The 19,549-nt window shown below is 46.7% G+C and overlaps 1 protein-coding gene across 1 annotated transcript in view; it reads left to right on the forward strand.

Moving 5' to 3' along the window:
- Positions 1-19,549, forward strand: part of LOC117438010 (nuclear factor of activated T-cells 5-like) — a 105,428-nt gene that overhangs the window by 78,076 nt on the left and 7,803 nt on the right. The gene's annotated exons all lie outside the window — the stretch shown is intronic.

Raw genomic sequence — 19,549 nt, forward strand, 5'->3', positions numbered from 1 at the left:
CGAAGCAAATATACACTAACATGAAGCAAGTTATATACATACCAACCCCTGGTTGCACGGGATTCTGCCGAGAAGGAGATGGAACATGTTGCCTGGTCGGAGGGGTGGTAGGCAGTGCGTTGTCAGGGCATCTCCTGAATCAAGATGCGCATCTGACCTTCTCACCTGTCCATCCCTGCACAGGTCCTTATATCCCCTCTCAGGTTGGAGTGGAAAATTGCCAGTTGCAACATCAGCACACGCGTGGCCAGTGTGTGAACAGATATTTACTGGTATAAGACTCCTTTGTGCTAACAGCCGTTTTCTGGGTTGGCTAACTGCCCTATTTTCAGGGTTATGTTCCCAGAATCCATGCCAAACAGTACTTTTCCATTCTTGTGTGTTTCACTACAGACTGTTGTCTCTGACACATGCCACCATGTGGTCCATGGTTGGAACACGCCAATATTCTACCAGCCATACTACAGTTTTATATACTGTCTATAAAGGAACAGATTAGTGCTAAAAGGCAAGGAACACAACATAAAATGTGTAAAACCCCAATACTTACTACTAATAATAATATAACAGCTTTTCGCAGCCAGTCCCACCCCCACATCCATCCCTGAAAGGGGTTCCACCTGGTGTTTTCTGCTAGGTGGCTAGTGAGGGTCTTTAACTTTTGTGTTTGTGCGTGTATTGAACTGGAGTGGTCACTTAAATTCATGCAACATACCCCCTCAAAGTCTTGACACCCATGCTTATGTACTAAAAGCAATAAATCAATCGCTGCTCTATTTTGTAGCGTAGCATGCTGTATGCTATCTACATAAATTAATAAAACAGAAATGGCTGTACTCATTGCTTTACTAAATTTGGACAGCCAACAGCTTAACTTATTAAGGTTAGTGAGCGCCTGAGTGATAGCTACTCCAGGTGCTAACCAAGATGCTGCTATAATCTTGGTGGTATCCCAAAATTCAACAGTGTCCTTACAATCTGGACCAAATGCATGTACATCTCAGGGTATGTGTTTATGTTTACAGTTCTGTTGTGACCACACTGCAACAGTTATATTGGGTGATAACAAAGTAAGCCTACCAGGTGTGTAAGGGCCCCTTGGGGATTCTGGCCCATGTACAGTCACCACATATGAGGAAAATGCCTTCAGGCAAGGTCATATGTGTGGAAAAACTCATTGTGCAGTCAGTTGTTGTCTGATTGCACCAATTAGATGCATTATGGTACCATGGTTGGGTGGCATTCACCCACCATGTGACAGTGTCATTCTTCGTACTAGTAAATTTGAACAAGGTACAGTTATCTGCATTCAGAGTCCCTAAAATTCTCAGTTCCTTGGGAGGTAACACGGGAGACTTTCCCAGGTGTGCTAGATGCGGCAAGAGTCCAGTGCATCTTTTACAACAGTCGAGCTGCAGAGTTCTCTCATTCCTCTTGCTGTAAGGGGAACGGCAACCAGACATGTCTTAAACAGGTTCTGTGGAGTGGTGGTACTTAAACACAAGGCATCTTGTCCTGTTGCTTTAGCCCTTGACTTACTAACTCATGTAATTGATAGACTCCTTTCAGTCCTGGTTTTGCCCTTTCCTGAATATACCATTTAATTTTAACGATGGTTGCCTCTTGTGCATGTCCTATTTTGTGTGTGGCAAACGGGGGCCAATGCCCATGTAACCACAGGCACATCTGTTCATATAAGTCACCTCATGTGGCCCATGGCCCTGGCCTCTGTGTCAAGAAGTGCCCAGTATACTGCTAGCAGTGCCTTTTCAAAAGCAGTATATCTGCCCTTGCCACCCGTCAGATGGCATGACCAGAATTCTAGGTTTCTTTTCTGCCCTTCTTGTAGTTGCCATAGGCTCCATAAAGCTACATCCCTTTCCAAGGTTACATTGTAGTTCTACCTGCCCTGGCTGCAGGGGTATAACTCCATATGTTCTTGTATGGCTGCACGGGTTTTCTCAAAGGCATCCTGCTGCTCGGGCCCCTACTCAAACTGGGCCTTTTTTCGAGTTATTCTGTACAGTGGTTTAAGAAGCACAACTAAACCAGGCACATAGGATCTCCAATGCCCTACCGTGCCAAAAGAAATGCTGTACCCCCTTTTTATCCTCGGGAGGGGGGGAGGTTCTTATGCTTGATAAAGCCTTTTCAGGGATCTGCCGTATTCCTCGGGTCCAGGTAATACCCAAATATTTCACCTCTTGTGCAGGCCTTTGTATTTTCCTTGAATTAATTGCCCACCCATCCTGTTGCAGCAACGCAGTTACTGCATCTAATTCATGTTGTACCTGTTCCAGGATACTGTCCTGGATCAGGATGTCATCTATATATTGCAGGATTTGCACTTCATTAGGTATAACGTGGCATATCAATGTCCGATGGATGGCTTGGTGACAAAAAGTAGGACTATGTTTATAGCCCTGGGGAAGACAAGTAAAAGTATACTGGTTGCCACCCCAAATAAATGCAAATTGATCTTGGGCAGCATGGAGAACAGGGATTGTAAAAAAAGCATTTGCCACATCGATTACAGCATACTATGTTCCTGGATGGGCCTGGATTTGATGTACTAATGTTTCCACCTCGGGGACTGCAGCTATTATAGGGGATGTATTTTTATTCACTGCTCAATAATCTACAGTTATCCACCAGCTGCCATTGGGTTTCTTTACAGGCCATACAGGGCTATTAAATGGGGAGTGCATGTACTGGACAACACTGGTGCTTAACAGATCATGGATCTCTGCATCTCCTCCTGGAATCTTATATTGCTTGAGGTTAACTATTTCTGTGGCTACAGGGATATCTGATTCCTGCTGTATCAGCCCTACGGTGATAGCTCTGGCATGTAGTCACCATGTGGTACCAAAAGCACAATAGGTACCATTGATTTCCAGCGTGGTGCCCCGTAAAATATCCATGCCAATTATGTATTCTCCAGTTGAGGCAACTATAACTAAGTATTCATGGGGGATCCCAATCACCAATTTGCAACTTTAGTCTGGTCTGTTTCCCTACTACTGGTTGGTCACCTATCCCCCACACGGGGGCAGTCGTTCCCCGGGTTTTATCTGGATTACTGTGTATTATTGTGACCTCTGCCCCTGTGTCCACCCCACTTGACCACCAGATGTGGTGAAGGGACAAGGGTGGCATCACAACACATGGCATTCCGGTACAGGGGCTTGATCTGTTTCCTATTCACTTTTTACATGGGGTTGGGCATCCCTTTAGACCTGGTGCATTTCCTCCCAGGGATAGAGGGGGGCAGATGGGATAGTTGGTACAAAAGACAGGATATCAGGTTTTCCTAAACCAGGGTATTCTATTTTCTGTACTTGCTTATTCTGTGGGTTTTGGGCCATCTGCCGAAACACTTGTATGGGCTTACCGTCTATTTCATCCTAGCTGACCCCACGGTTTAGAAGTAACTGGAACAACCAAGTCTGCTTCCCCGGCTCTCCTCTGTCATTTGCATGGGTACTGGGTTGTTTCTCCCCCTTACCTACTTTCCCCTGGTCCTGAGCCTCTTTGTCTAAGCCCAGTCCTGGTAAATACCCTAATTGGCTTAGCTTTTCAGTCACTTGTTCAGTGGGGTTTCCTTGTTCTGATAGCAGTATGGGTATAAGATACACCTTCCATCCTGGTGGACATCCCTCTAAAAGTGTGTTCCATGTTCTGGGAATTAAGAGCTGTTGCATATAAAGCTCGGGAGATCCCCCTAAGATGGCTAGTTTCATGCCTTCCACTTTAAGTAGTTGGCATGCTTGCTGTAGAGTGGTCCACTCTTTAGCCACAGGCATCCAGGCACCATCATTAGTATATCGGTCTGACATCCCCCCTCCAACTACTGCAACCATGGTGACACTATTTTGGTCCCCTATATGACATAACGCAGATTGTACATACGGATCAGAGGTGAGTCCCATTAATTTTTTCTCATCTACCTTGTCTAGCAATGCAGTATCTGCTCCTTCATCCGAAAGCGAACTAGCCAGTTCTGAGGTTTCTCTCCTGGCCTTTGCTTGTATTTATCCAATAAGTTCTTAATCTTCTCAAGACTATAGTCTGTCAATTCGTCTGTTCTTACTTGTCTGTTTGCCCTGGTATTCATCTTATGTTTAAACACAGGAGCTGTACAGGCTCCTTCCTCTTTTACACGTCTGCCTCATCATTGGTATTTGATTCTGACTCACTGGTACCCCAAATATCTCCATCCCATGTCTCCGGGTTCCAGTCAGGATCAGACACAAGAACACGGGCTGGTGGTCCCACTGCCTTTGTGCCTTTTTTATTGCTCTGTACTTTGGCGACGCGAAAAGTGTATTTTTCTTCTAGGGTGGCACATTTTTTCCCAAGTCCCTCACACTGCTATGCAGCAGCTACAAATGCCTGCTTCTGCAACAGCACTTCTGCTTTTACCTTTTCTAACTCTGAATGTAAATCTGCTACTTGTTGCTCCAACTCTGTGTTCTTATCTACCATGCCTTTGTAGGCAAACAGCAAAAAGCCTGCCATGCATCCAGCATGACTCGGTCACTCCTTCAAGCGGATATGGGGGGGTTGTACAAACTCACCCCAGTACTTTAACACTCCCACGGGGTCCCCACGGTTCAGGTCCTACATTAATCAAAGTTTCTATTTTACCCCACAATGTGCACCACGGTCTGTGTCCACACCAGTGGCTTCACAGGAGGAGCCACAGCAAGAGGCTCTTTCTTACGAAACATAGCAATCGTATATTACACGAAAACTTCAATGCGACCACAACAAAAATGCACTGGCCTTAACACACTGCTCAACAGGTGTCATCCTGAGACACTGCAGACACAAAGGAAAAAGGGTCCTACCTAACAGCACTTCCCTATGGCCTAAGGCCACACCACCCTGAAAACGCCCAATCTCATCTGATCTCGGAAGTTAAGCAGAGTCGGGTTTCGGCCTTGTCTAGCGTTAGACGATGATATAGGAGGACCAAGAGATTTTCCCTGAGGCTGGACAGTCATTAGTGGCAGGGTGTGTGGGATAGTATGGGCAAGTATCTAGGCCAGTGGGCCCCTCCAGTGCTTTGGAACTTCACCACTGAACAAATGCAAAATCCAGAAAAATTAGTAAAACATTTAAATGAGGTGTGTTGTCATCCCAGTCATACCAGAGATGGATAAATCATAGCAATGTGCTGGGGCTTGGCCTATGCTATAGAGCCCTGTGCAACCCTATCCAGCACCTTCAAAGGGAAAAAAACGTCTCTGGATCTGATGGCAAAGCAACAGACAACACAGCTACTCAAACTCCAAATACAGCAGCTACACCAACCCTAGTGACAAGTACAGCAGCTACTCAAACTCCGACTGCAACAGACAGCGCAGGTACTCCAGCTCCAAGCACAAGAGCTACACCAACCCCAGCGACAAGTACAGCAGCTACTCCAACTCTGACCACCACAGACAATACAGCTAATCCAGCTTCAAGCACAGCAGCTACACCAGCCCCAGTGACAAGTACAGCAGCTACCCAAACCCTGACAACAGATACTGCAGCCACTCCAACCACAGTGATAATCACTGCAGCTAAACCGGACAACCACTTCGTGCCAATCTCAGTTGCCCCTGTATGCAAGCGGAAAAGCAAAAATGAGGCAAGAAAGATGAAGTAAGATGAAGAAACAATGTACTCACCACCAGGGACAGCATATGACCAGGAGTTACTAGTACGTGAATCAGAGGAAGAATAGGTGACTTCTCAACCCCGGACCTCAATTGAGCTACGAAATATACTAAAAGATTTTACCCATCAATCAGGGGAGCACATCATCACCTGGTTGCTGGTACAATGGGGCCGACAGTCACGAACTAGAAGGTAGAGAAGCCAAGCAGCTGGGATCACTTTCTGGGTAAGGGGGAATTGACAAAGCAATTGCAAAACAGAAACAGTCCCTCAGCATTTGGAGGTGGCTCTTGGCAGCTGTGAAAGAAAGGTTTCCATACCAGGATGATATGTATCATTCAGCAAAGTGGACTACTCTAAAGAAAGGAATCCAGTCTCTGAGGGAATCAGCCATTGTAGAGATAATCTGACGCAAGCAGGATGCCGGGAATGCATCCATAGATCCAGATGAAGTCAAATGTACATCACCCATATGGTGGAAATTTGCATGGAATGCACCGTCATCATATGCCCACTCATTGGCAGCAATAAACTGGAATGATATAGCAACAGCAGCAGTGGATGAAATGATACATCAACTATGAGAGTTCAAAGACAATCTCACCTCTTTTCATCATTTCAGCTGTGGAACAACTGTCCCAGGAGTTTAAACAATTAAGAGATGATCTGTCCCATCTCTCCAGCTCCCCATGTGTATCAAACCATGTCTCAGCTATTAACAAAAGGCGTCCTGCTTGAGAGAGAAGATATAGGAGGTATACACCACGTGCCACCCTATAGTTTTACCTGTGGGATCACAGAAAAGACATGAGGAAGTGGGATGGAAAACCTACCTCAGGTCTAGAGGAATGGGTGCATGAATTGAAGATGCAAACAAAGGTCAAGGAACATCATCCCATGAAAGCTACAGCTTCAGTCTCTGGAGAGCAGGTTCCCAGATGGAGTGGAAGAGCTGATTTTACACCCCTCAGTCTCCTCCAAGCTAAAGAGACTCAGCTCCCTCAGCCTCTTCTCATAAGGGACCTGCTGCAGAACAGTGGCCCCTAGGAAAAATCCATGCTGAAGTGCATTCCCCATTGGCTTAGACAGTCTCTGCCCCATAGGGTAGGAGATCCAGGTAACACATAGGGCCTGATCAAAGCGGATCTTCCTTCTGGTCCAAAAATAGCAACAAGCTCTTTGCTCTGTTTTGGAGAGGTTTGACCACCAATTCCTGATAAGGAAGCATGAACATCCATTAGAGGCTACTGATCAGGCCACTGTGGTGCAGAAATTACTGTAACATCTGCTCCACTGTCAACAATCCCTCACAAAGTAATTTTTGTCCCTCCTGATTTTAAAGTACAGGACAATTTGGGTCAGTCCATAGTTAATTGTTGGGTCCAGTGAATTTCAGGCATCCCCGTAGATCCAAAACATCCTGAGCCCCACACGGTGTGGACGGCATCCAGTGACTGGAGTGAAAAATATATTGTGTGATTTGGCTTCCTGCTGGTATAGTACATGGTGGCATTGGAGTCCACACCATTATTTTAATTTCTCCTTCAAAATCAGCATCTATGATCCCTGGCAGCACAAAAAAAGGCCTCTTATTGTTGTAGAGGATTGTCCAATTAACAATGCTGCCTTTCCATGACCGAGTAGGCCATATGTGCCAGTTGGAATAAGCACAACTGATGTGTCTTGAATTATTGTCTCTCCTGAGATGGCCAGGTCCACTCTGGCGCTGCCACTTGTGCTGGCGCACAAATTGTGGCAGCTCCATGAGGGGGCCATTAGGAGGGGTAATTTGTTCTCATGGCGCAGCCCCTCACCACACTCTGCTTGGGTTTCCCAATAAAGTTAAAGGCTGGCTATCCAGGTCAAATTTCGATCAGCAATGACTTACATAATGATGCCCTTTACAACAGAGCAAGCAAATTCCAGGTGCTCCCTTTTTATTATTTGCTTTTACTTTTGGACAGTCCTTTCTCAAATGGACATACTGATCACACGAAAAGCACTGCTGTGACTTAACTGACAATGCCTCAAATGCTTCCACAATCAGAGACAGATCATGTTGTCTAGGCTCGACATTCATACAAGCATTTAACATATCAGCTATGCTAGGATTTCGTAAAGGTCACAATACTTTCTGACAGTCAGGGTTAGCATTTTCAACAGCAAATTGCTTAAAAATATATTAATGTGCTTTCTCATTATCAATCTGTTTTTCCAGAGACTCATTAAGTTGGTCTAAAAATTTCATAAATGGCTCGTTTGCCTCTTGTTTGATTCAAAGAAAAAGGCTGTCTCTGTTTACCGGCTTCAGGGACAGCTTTCAAAGCATGAAGTGCCAATTGTTTAACTTGCTGCAAGCCCACCTGGCAAATCCTGGCTTGCGCAGCCTTGGTGCCAAAATCAGCTTGCCCCAGTAATGCATTGGCAAGTGACTGCTCGCAATGGGTCACATGCCCCCAACACTAATTTTTTAGTAGCCTGGGTGCCTGCAAGCTGCCTCATTTTTTACTCCCACATAGTGTATTGCATGTCCATCATTATCAAACAAAACAACGTTTTAAAATCATTTGGGGTAAATACATGAGTATCACAGAGATACTGTATCAAATGGGTTGTATATGGGGCCCCAAGTATATGGTCTGTCATGGTTTGCCTGGTATCTTTGATAAAAGTATAAGAGACTTTCCCACTGCAGGTCTTGATCCGGCACATATACCACAGGGAAGGCATGCAATACATCTGCATCCCCTGCTCATCTCACTTCCCCCTTTACAGCTGCCCATTAATCATGAGGATCTGGGGAATATAAATCAGACCCCTTTTCCGGATCAGTAGGCCCTGGGTCAAAAGGACCATCCAGGTCATCCTCAGAATTATCAGGTGGCAGAACCACAGGAGCAGCAACAGCAGAATGTTTTCTTGATCTCACGGCAGAGTCCAGCAAAAAGGGTGGTGGTAAGAGAGCCGAGGGTGCCGCTTATGCTTCTTTTGCTTGTGAGCCGAAATGAACTTTTACAGATTCAAAAATAATTCGCCAAGGCCTCAATAAAGTGGCAGCAAATTTATCATTTTTTGTGGCACAGTCCCACGAATTAACACCAATTTTATCCCAAATCTCCGGGGTATAAATATGAGTGGAATTAATAGACGGATTGACTTTTGATGCCCAGAGAAGGATACGTTTCAATTCTTCCTCATCTACTTTTATCCCATACTTCTTAAGAATATCAGCAAAGACTCGTAAAACATTTCTTTGCTCTTTTATTAAAGCAGTCTCCATAGTCCTCAGCCACTTACCCTTGTCCTGCGAGAGGCAATTGAGTGCTCTGGATACAGTTCCTTTCAGCGTGTACACTTCCTTTCAGCATGTAGTCCCGTAGTTTGGATAAGCTACGCCACCGGATCAATGACTAGTTGCTTTCGTGCCCCACGTGGTGGGCGCCATTTGTGGTGTATCAAGACACAGACTCAGGTCGGTGAGGATACCGAGACAAAACTTTATTACAATCTGTTCTGGGTTCAGCAGTAGCAGTCATTTATCTAATTCTTAGTGGCTGGTGCAGTGCTGTGTGTTTGACTTTCAGCCTGGGAACAGCGCTGATAACACCAATGGTTTTAGTTGTTGCTCAGTGGTGTTTGACCACTGACTTTCTGAGTCTCATGCAATGCAAGGGAGGAGGGAAGTCGGGAGGAAGCAGAGACGGGACACTTGACCCAAATTAGCCAAAGGGGCATTTCATGACACAGCACATCATGCCAAGTATATAAACTGGGGGTAGTTACGCAGAAGGGCTAGATCACTGTTCAGGTCGAGCTGGGTATATGTTGGCAGGTGGTGAGTAGTTGTATTCTCTTCCCTTGTTATTTCCCTTATCATTATTATTATTATTGGTGGTAGCAGTAGTGGTTTTGTGTTATACCTTAATTACTGGACTGTTATCTCAACGCGTGATTCCCCTGTATGCGAAAGCAAAAGAGAGGCACAAAAAGCAACCCGCATAGCAAAGAAAGATGAAGAAACAATGCACTTACTACCCAGAACAGCATCTCATCAGGAGCTATTATAACATGAATCAGAGGAAGAAGAAGAAGAGGTGACCTCTTGACCCCGGACCTCAACGGAGCTACGGAATATGTGAAAAGATTTTACCCATCAACCAGGGAAGCACATCATCACCTGGATGCTCCAATGCTGGGATAATGGGGCTGACAGGCATGAACTAGAAGGTAGGGAAGCTAAGCAGCTGGGATCACTTGCTAGGGAAGCGGGAATTGACAAAGCAATTGCAAAAGAGAAACAGTCCCTCAGTCTTTGGAGGTGGCTCTTGGCAGCTGTGAAAGAAAGGTTTCCATATAAAGACGATGTTATGAGTTGTTCGGTCAAGTGGACTACTCTAGAGAAAGGTATACAGTTTCTGAGGGAATCAGCCATTGTTGAGATGGTCTATCACAGGCCGGATGCCGGGAATGCACTCATAGATCCAGATGAAGTTGAAGGTACATGACCCATGTGGCGGAAATTTATGCGGAATGCACCATCATCATATACACACTCATTGGCAGCAATAACCTGGAATGACATAGTACCACCAAGAGTGGATGAAATGATTTATCAGCTCTGACAGTTCGAAGACAATCTCACCCCTTCCATCATTTCAGCTGTGGAACTCAAACAACTAAGAGATGACCTATCCAATCTATGCAGATCCCCATGTGTATCAAACCACGTCTCAGCTATTAACAAAAGGCGTTCTACTACTTCAGAGAGAAAGATATAGGAGGTATACACCATGTGCCACCCTATAGTTTTACCTGTGGGATCACAGAAAAGACATGAGGAAGTGGGATGGAAACCCTACCTCAGGTCTGGAGGAATGGGTGCATGAATTGAAGATGCAAACAAAGGTCAAGGAACATCATCCCATGAAAGCTACAGCTTCAGTCTCTGGAGAGCAGGTTCCCAGATGGAGTGGAAGAGCTGATTTTACACCAGCTCCTGTGATAAAGACTAATCCCTGACAAGAAGAAGTAAGTGGCCAATGCTGTGATCACTATTAGAGGGGTCCTGCCTCCAGCCAGGTAGAGGTAGGGTACAATCGGAGTTACTGGACTGTGTGGTTCAGATGGCCTGGCACATCAGTCCCACAGAAGTATAAGGCTCTAGTAGATACTGGTGCACAGTGTACCCTGATGCCATCAATCTGTCAAGGGATGGAACCCATTTATATTTCTGGAGTGACAGGAGGATCGTGAGAGTTAACTGTACTGGAGGCTGAAATTAGCCTGACTGGTAGTGGAAAAGCACCCCATTGTGACTGGTCCAGAGGCTCCATGTGTTCTTGGCATAGACTACCTCAGGAGAGGGTACTTCAAAGACCCAAAAGGGTACCAATGGGCTTTAGGTATTGCTGCTTTGGAGACTGAGGAAACTGAGAGGCTGTCTACCTTGCCTGGTTTCTCAGAAGATCCTTCTGTTCTGGGGTTGCTGAAGGGCAAAGAACAACAAATGCCAATCACGACCACAACAGTGCACTGGCAGCAATATCACTCCAACTGAGACTCTCTGATTCCCATCTGTAAATTGATCCGTAGACTGGAGAGCCAAGTTGCTTGATGAGAAAATGAACATGAGCCGGCAGTGTGCGCTTACAGCCCAGAAAGCCAACAGTATTCTGGGCTGCATCAAAAGAAGCATGACCAGCAGGTCAAAGGAGGTGATCCACCACACCAGCTCCCCCATGGGATGGGATATCAGCCTCCTGGTCCCCTCCAGGACCCCCCATACCCTCAAGGACAATGTGCTCACTCCCTCAGGTCCAGCTGTCCCAGCAAGCACCACCAGCAACAGCACCACACCTACACATACCTACCAGCACTGCCAGAGGACACCCAGCCAGGCCCACCACCAGCTCTCAAGGAAGACCCTCCTTCCCCAGTATCCTGGGTTCACCTGTAACAGCTGTTTTTCTCCTTCCTAGTAGCTGGTTCAGTGCTGTGCTTTTTACTTTAGTCTGAGAACAATGCTGATAACACACCGATATTTTATTTGTTGCTAAGTAATGCTTATTCTGATCAAGGGCTTTTCAGTCTCTTGTGCTCTGCCAGTGAGGAGGGACACAGGAAGCCAGGAAGAAGAAGAGACAGAAAACCTGACCCAAACTAGCCAAAGGGGTACCATTCCATACCACAGCACATCATTCTCAGTACATAAACTGGGGGGAATCACCCGGAAAGCCACACCAGCCGAGACTCCCTAATTCCCATCAATAAGACGATACATATACTGCAGAGTCAGGGAGTGATCAGCAGGACCCTCTCACACTTTAATAGCCCCATATGGCCAGTGTGAAAGTCTAAAGGAGAGTGGAGACTAACAGTAGACTATCGTGGCCTGAATGAAGTCACACCACCATTGAGTGTTGCTGTACCAGACATTCTAGAACTTCAAAATGAACTGGAGTCAAATGCAGCCAAGTGGGAAGCCACAACTGATATTGCCAATGCATTTTTCTCAAAAAACAGTGCAGGCCACAGTTCGCTTTTACTTGGAGGGGCATCCAGTACACGTTTAACCAACTGCACCAGGGGTGGAAACACAGCCCTACCATCATGTGGTCAGTGTGAATGTTTAACGGAGAGTGGAGACTAACAGTAGACTATCGTGGCCTGAATGAAGTCACACCACCATTGAGTGCCACCATATTGGACATGCTAGAACTTCAGTATGAACTGGAGTCCACGGCAGCCAAGTGGTATGCCACAACTGATATTGCCAGTGCATTGTTCTCAATTGCACTGGTAGCAGAGTGAAGGCTGCAGTTCACTTTTACTTGGAGGGGCATCCAGTACACTTGGAACCAAATACCCCAGGGGTGAAAACGCAGCCCTACCATCTGCCATGGATTTATCCAGACTGCACTGGAACAGGGGCAAGCTCCAGAACACTTGCAATACATCAATGACATTACTGTTTGGGGCAATACAGCAGAAGAAGTCTTTGAGAAAGGGAGGGAAATAATCCAAATCCTGATGAAAGCTGGTTTTGCCATAAAACGGAGTAAGGTCAAGGGACCTGCACTGGCTATTCAATTTTTGGGAATAAAATGGCAAGATGCACGTAGACAGATCCCCACAGATGTGATCAACAAGATAATAGCAATGTCTCCACCAACTAATAAGAAAGAAACACGAACTTTCTTAGGTGTTGTGGGGTTATGGAGAATGCACATCCCAAATTACAGTTTGATTGTAAGCCCTCTCTATTATGTGACATGGAAGAAGAATAATTTCAACTGGGGCCCTGAGCAACAACAAGCCTTTGAGCAAATTAAATGAGAGATAGTTCATGCAGTAGCTCTTGGACCAGTCCGGACTGGCCCAGATGAAACAAATGTACTCTACACCACATCTGGGGAGAATGGTTCTACCTGGAGCCTCTGGCAAAAAACTCCAGTGGTGACTCGAGGTCAACCCCTTGGCTTTTGGAGTTGGGGATTCAGAGGATCTGAGGCCAGCTATACCCCAACAGAGAAAGAGATACAGGCAGCCTATGAAAACTTTTGAGCTGCTTCGGAAGTGATTGGCACTGAAGCACGGCTCCTCCTGGCATCCCTATTGCCCATGCTGGGCTGTTTGTTCAAAGGCAGGATCTCTACACATTATACAGTTGATGCTACATGGAGTAAATGGGCTGCACTAATTACACAACGAGCTCGAATAAGAAATTCCAGTCGCCCAGACATTCTGGAAGTCATCATGGACTGGCCAGAGGGCAAAGACATTGGAATGTCACCAGAGGAGGAGGTGATGTGTGCTGAAGAGGCCCCAGCATATAATAAACTGTTAGACAGTGAAAAGCAGTATGCCTTGTTTACTGGTGGGTCCTGCTGTATTGTGGGAAAGCATCGGAGATGGAAGGCAACTGTATGGAGTCCCTTACAAAAGGTGGCAGAAACTGCTGACGGAGTAGGTGAATCAAGTCAGTTTGCCGAAGTGAAAGCCATCCAGCTGGCCCTGGTCATTGCTAATGAGAAAAGTGGCCAGTACTTTATCTCTATACTGACTCATGGATGGTGGCAAATGCCCTCTGGGGGTGGTTGCAGCAATGGAAGCAGAGCAACTGGCAACACGGTGGTAAACCCATCTGGGCTGCTGTACTGTGGCAAGATGTCGCTGCCCGGGTGCAGAAGCTGGTGGTGAAGGTACGCCATGTAGATGCCCATGTACCTAAGAGTCGGGCCACTGGGGAACACCACAATAACCAACAAGTGGATAAAGCTGCTAAGTGGCTCAAATGGACTTAGATTCACAACATAAAGGTGAATTATTTTTGGCCCGGTGGGCCCATGACACTTCAGGCCATCAGGGCAGAGATGCAACATACAGATGATCAAGGGAGGGACTTAACAACGGACACTGTTGCCCAGGTTATTCTTGAGTGTGAGACATTTGCTGCAATTAAACGACAAACGGTTAAAGCCTCTTTGGTATGGAGGACGATGGCTGAAATACAAATATGGAGAGGCCTGGCAGATTGATTATCTCACACTCTCACCAAACCGCTAAGGAAAGCGCCATGTGCTTACCATGGTGGAAACTACCACAGGATGGCTGGAAACATATGCTGTGCCCCACGCCACTGCCCAGAACACTATCCTGGGCCTTGAGAAACAGATTTTGTGGCGACATAGCACTCCAGAGAGAACTGAGTCAGACAATAGGACTCATTTTCGGAACAACCTTATAGACACTTGGGCCAAAGAGCATGGCATTGCATGGGTGTCGTGGTTTAAACCAAGTCCCCCAACTCCCGGAGAGTTAGGGAGGAAAATCCAAAGAATGTAGCCCCCACGGATTGAGATAAGAACGGTTTAATAGCTAAGGCATAACACAGAATCACTACTGCCAGTACCACTACAAATAATAATGATAAAGCCAATAACAAGCGAAAAGAATACAACACCCCACCAGCCATCGACCCATAACTCACTCCACCCTGCCCGGCCAAGCACCGCGTGCTCCCTCCTCCATTTTCCTCCAGCTCCACCCTTCCAGCTCCCTCTCCCAGTTGCATCCTGGGCATCACGTGCTATGGTATGGAATACCTCATTGGCTAGCCTGGGTCAGGTGTCCTGTCTCTCCTTCCTTCCAGCCTCCCCTCCTCCCCGGCAGAGCACGTGCTCAGAAAAGGCCTTGAACAAAAACACCCTCAAAACGTGCCCGCCACCAAACAACTGCTCCCAGCCCAGAAGTCAAAACACAGCACTGCACCAGCCACAAGAAGGAGAAAAAATGACTGCTACTGCTCAAACCATGACAATGGGTATATCACATCCCCTACCATGTACCAGCCTCTGGGAAAATCAAATGGTACAATGGGCTGTTTAAAACTACACTGAGAGCAATGGGTGGTGGGAGTTTCAAACATTGGGATACACATTTACCAAAAGACACCTGGTTGGTCAACACCAGAGGATCTGCCAACAGGGCTGGCCCAGCCCAGTCAGAACTTTTACATCCTGTAGAAGGGGATAAAGTTCATGTGGTACACATAAAGAATTTGCTGAGGAGGACAGTCTGGGTTATTCCTGCTTCAGCTAAAGGCAAACCCACTCATGCGATTGCTTTTGCTCAGGGACCCAGATGTACTTGGTCAGGCATGTGTGAACCTCAAGGGGATTTGATTTTTGGGGAAAACAGCCAATGAACTCAGTTGTATGGTGTTGCCTGCTATGTAGCACCTTTATAGCCCACCAAGTTGATATCTTCAGGTCAGAAGTGACTGGCCCTGACTTCCCTCCAACCATCATTCCAACAAAGAATGAACTTTGATGAAACCAGACGAGTTCTGCAATGATCCAAAACTGCACACAGCCTCTGCTGCTCTGAAAGACTGTTACAAGAGATGGAGCCCGACATCATGGACCAGATGGACTCAGCAACTTTATAGGGATTGGTCCATGTACTAAGGAACAATCTCTCTCTCTCTCTCTCTGTGGATTTGTATGTATATATATATATATGAAATAAGAGTGATGGTGTATTGAAAATGTGGGATCTGAGCATGATGTGAATGGTATGGAATAAGGGGTGGATACTGTCCTGAGTTCAGGAGTCGCAGTCATTTTTCTTCTTCTTAGTGGCTGGTGCAGTGCTGTGTTTTTGACTTTCGGCCTGTTTACAGAGCTGATAACACCAATGTTTTTAGTTGTTGTTCAGTAATGTTTACTCTGACCAAGGACTTTCTGAGTCTCATGCTCTGCCAGGGAGGAGGCAAGGCGGGAGGAAGCAGAGACAGGACACCTGACACAAACTAACCACAGAGGTATTCTATATTACAGCAAGCTATGCACAGTATTTAAACTGGGGGCAGTTACCCAGAAGGGCTATATCACTGCTCAGGTCTGACTGTATTGGTCGGCAGGTGCTGAGCAGTTTTATTCTCTTCCCTTGTTATTTCCCTTATCATTATTATTATTGGTGGTAGCAGTAATGAGTGTCTGTTATACCTCAGTTACTGGACTGTTCTTATCTCAACCCGTGGGAGTTTAATTCTTTCGATTCTTCTCTCCATCCCTTGGGGGGGGGGAATGAGCGAGCATTTGTGTGGTTCTGGGTTGCTGACTGGGATTAAGCCACGACACCCCAAAAACCCAAGTTGTGCTGACAGTGTCTACACTGAGCCACCATAAAGGTGTGACACCGAGGACACAAAAAGACCCTGCAGTGGCCACATCCTAGACTGGGTACCTGGACGGAGTCCTGACTGCCCATACTCACAGAACAGCATCTCTCGGTGCATCTACATGCCCCACTGACCAAGCCCTGTCCTCATCCTACAGTGTTTGTACTATGAGAATCCCATCCTCGTCGCCAAATATGTTCCAGATTCATAGGATTCCCATGTACAAAGATTGGACATCAAACACAATATAAACAATCAGATGGTCTAGTCTATTTATTGTGCTACTAATGCGAAGCAAATATACACTAACATGAAGCAAGTTATATACATACCAACCCCTGGTTGCACGGGATTCCGCCGAGAAGGAGATGGAACATGTTGCCTGGTCGGAGGGGTGGTAGGCAGTGCGTCATCAGGGCATGCTCTGAATCAAGAAGCGCATCTGACTTTCTCACCCGTCAGATCTTTATATCCCCTGTTGGGTTGGAGTGGAAAGTTGCTAGTTGCAACATCAGCACACACGTGGTCAGTGTGTGAACAGATGTTTACCGGTAAAATTGAATTGCTGAGGTGAGTAGCTCAAGAGAGTATGCCTTCAACACCTGAGCAGGAAGAAACTCAGCTTTCAGGAGCCTCAATTCAGAGCGACAAGAGTCACCGAAGGAGCCTCAAGTCCTTGACAACTTGCTCAGGAGCTGGCAGCTCAGCTGACATGAGCAGCTGACTCACGTGGGGTTTGCCAGGAGGGAGTGTACCAGCCCTGACTGGATAAAAACCCACCCATGGGAGTGTGAGCAGGAGCGTGGCAAACAGGGCATGGAGCATCAATTGGCGTGGTGCGGCAGTTGGCGCAAGCAGACGAGTAGGATAGTGAGCACTCTCCTTACGACCAGGGCCCAGTCTGGGAGCTCTTCTCTGGCTGCCCTGGCAGTGGCCAGCATAGGCATTCAGAAAGAGCTGATAAGAGGGGAGACTGCAGCGCAGAGTTAGAGGTGTAGAAAATGCCTCCACTGGTCTCCTGAGGTGAGGGTGCACAATGGGCAGGGCTCCCTGGTGGAGGTCCTCCTGCAGGTGGAGGTCCTGGTGGAGGTCCTCCTGCAGCAGGTGGCTGAGCTGCGGGACGCTCTCAATAGGGTAAAAGATGCCAGGGAAGCTGAGAGGAAGCGGGACTGCTTGCTCCAGGCCCAAACTGTGCAGGGGCCTCAAGCATCCATCATAGCTCATGGAGGAAAGAAGAAAGCTGTTAAACCAGGAAGCTGTGAAATACTAAAAAAAAAAAAAAAAAAAAAAAAAGGAGGAAGAGGACAATTAAAAGCAAGGGGTTTCCTCCTGAATCTGATGTCCCCACCCAGAACCTCTTAGCCATTCTGCAGGGATATAATGAGGAAACACACATCTAACCACATGAACAATCAGCTGATGCACCAGTAAAGAGGATCACTAAAGCTGCCGCCAGGAAAAGCAGCAGGTCATGGTAGTAGGGGACTCTACTTTGAATGGTACAGAGGAATGCATCTGTCGGCTTAACCCAGTCTCAAGGGAGGTGTGTTGCCTACCGGGGGCTCGGATCAGGGATGTTGCAGGGAAGCTGCCTGGTCTAGTAAGTCCCACTGATTATTACCCCCTTCTAGTTGTCCATGTGGGTGCTAGTGATATAGACAGCAGTAGCCCGGAGAATATTGAAAAGGACTACAGAGCCCTAGGAGAGGTGGCTAGGGTCTCTGGAGCTCAGATAGTCTTTTCATCAATTCTCCAGGATAAAGGGGAGGACCTTAAAAAGAATAGATGGATTTAGCAGGTTAATAAATGGTTAGAACTGTGGTGCCATAGTCAGGGGTTTGGGTATTTAGAATATGGGACTCAATTTGGGAGGCCAGGTCTACTGGGGGCTGGTGGAGCTGCTCTGGCAAAGAAGGGAAAGAGCTGTTTTGGTAGGAGGCTTGCCAAGCTGGTCAAGAAAGCTTTAAATTAAGTGTTTTGGGGGAGGGGACCTTCATTCCATCCCAATACAACCAGTCAGTTGGAACTTTTGGTTGATATTCAAGGATCACCTGCTGTAAGCTCAGGAGTGTTGTGTCCCGACTGGAAGGAAGTGCAGCAGGAGGGCCAGGAGACTTCCTTGGGTGGATAAGGAGCTGCTTAAGAAACTTTGAGGGAAAAAAGAGACTTATAAAAGGTGGTTGCAAGGACAAGTGGCCTGGGAATAATACAGGGATGTTGTCCTCCCGGACAACAGCTTCCCAGCTAGGGACCAGGTTAGGAAAGTTAGCCCAGTTAGAATTATACTTTACTAGGGATGTGAAAGATAACCGGAAGGGATTCTATAGGTGTGTAGTGAATAAAAGATGGACTAGGGACAACGTGGGCCCCCTCCAGAAGCTATCAGGAGAACTAGCTCCCTGGATTTGGAGAAGGCTGAGGTTCTTAATGACTTCTTTGCCTCAGTCTTCACTGGAAAATACTCTGACGACACCATCCAAGTCTTAGAAGGCAGAAACAGGGACTGTGAGAATGAAGACCTTAGGCCCACTGTAGGAGAGGATCTGGTTCAAAACCATTTTAAGAACCTGAATGTACACAAGTCCATAGGACCTGATGAAATCCATCCATGTTTCCTGAAGGAGCTGGCGAATGAAGTTGCTAAGCCACTGTCCATCATATTTGAAAAATCATGGCAGTCAGGTGAAGTTCCTGACCATTGGAAAAAGGGTAATATATCCCCCATTTTCAAGAACGGAAAATTGGAAGACCCAGGGAACTACAGACCAGTCAGTCTCACCTCTGTGCCTAGCAAAATCTAGGAGCAGGTTCTCCTGGAAGGTATGCAAGGGCACATGAAAAACAATAAGGTGGTTGTTGACAACCAGCATGACTTCACTAAGGGAAAATCCTGCCTGACCAATTTGGTGGCCTTCTATGACAGGGCTACGGAAATGATGGACAGGGGTGGAGCAGTTGACATCATCTGCCTGGACTTGTGCAAAGAGTTTGACACTGTCCCACATGACATCCTTGTCTCTAAATTGGAGAGACATCAATTTGATGGATGGACCACTTGGTGGATAAAGAACTGGCTGGATGGCCACATGCAAAGAGTTGTGGTCAGTGGCTCAGTGTCCAGCTGGAGAACTGTAACACATGTTGTCCCTCAGGGATCGGTGTTGGGACCAGTCTTGTTCAACATCTTTGTCAGTG

Source organism: Melopsittacus undulatus, chromosome W (genome assembly GCF_012275295.1).
Source record: "Melopsittacus undulatus isolate bMelUnd1 chromosome W, bMelUnd1.mat.Z, whole genome shotgun sequence".
In the NCBI taxonomy this organism is placed as follows: domain Eukaryota; kingdom Metazoa; phylum Chordata; class Aves; order Psittaciformes; family Psittaculidae; genus Melopsittacus; species Melopsittacus undulatus.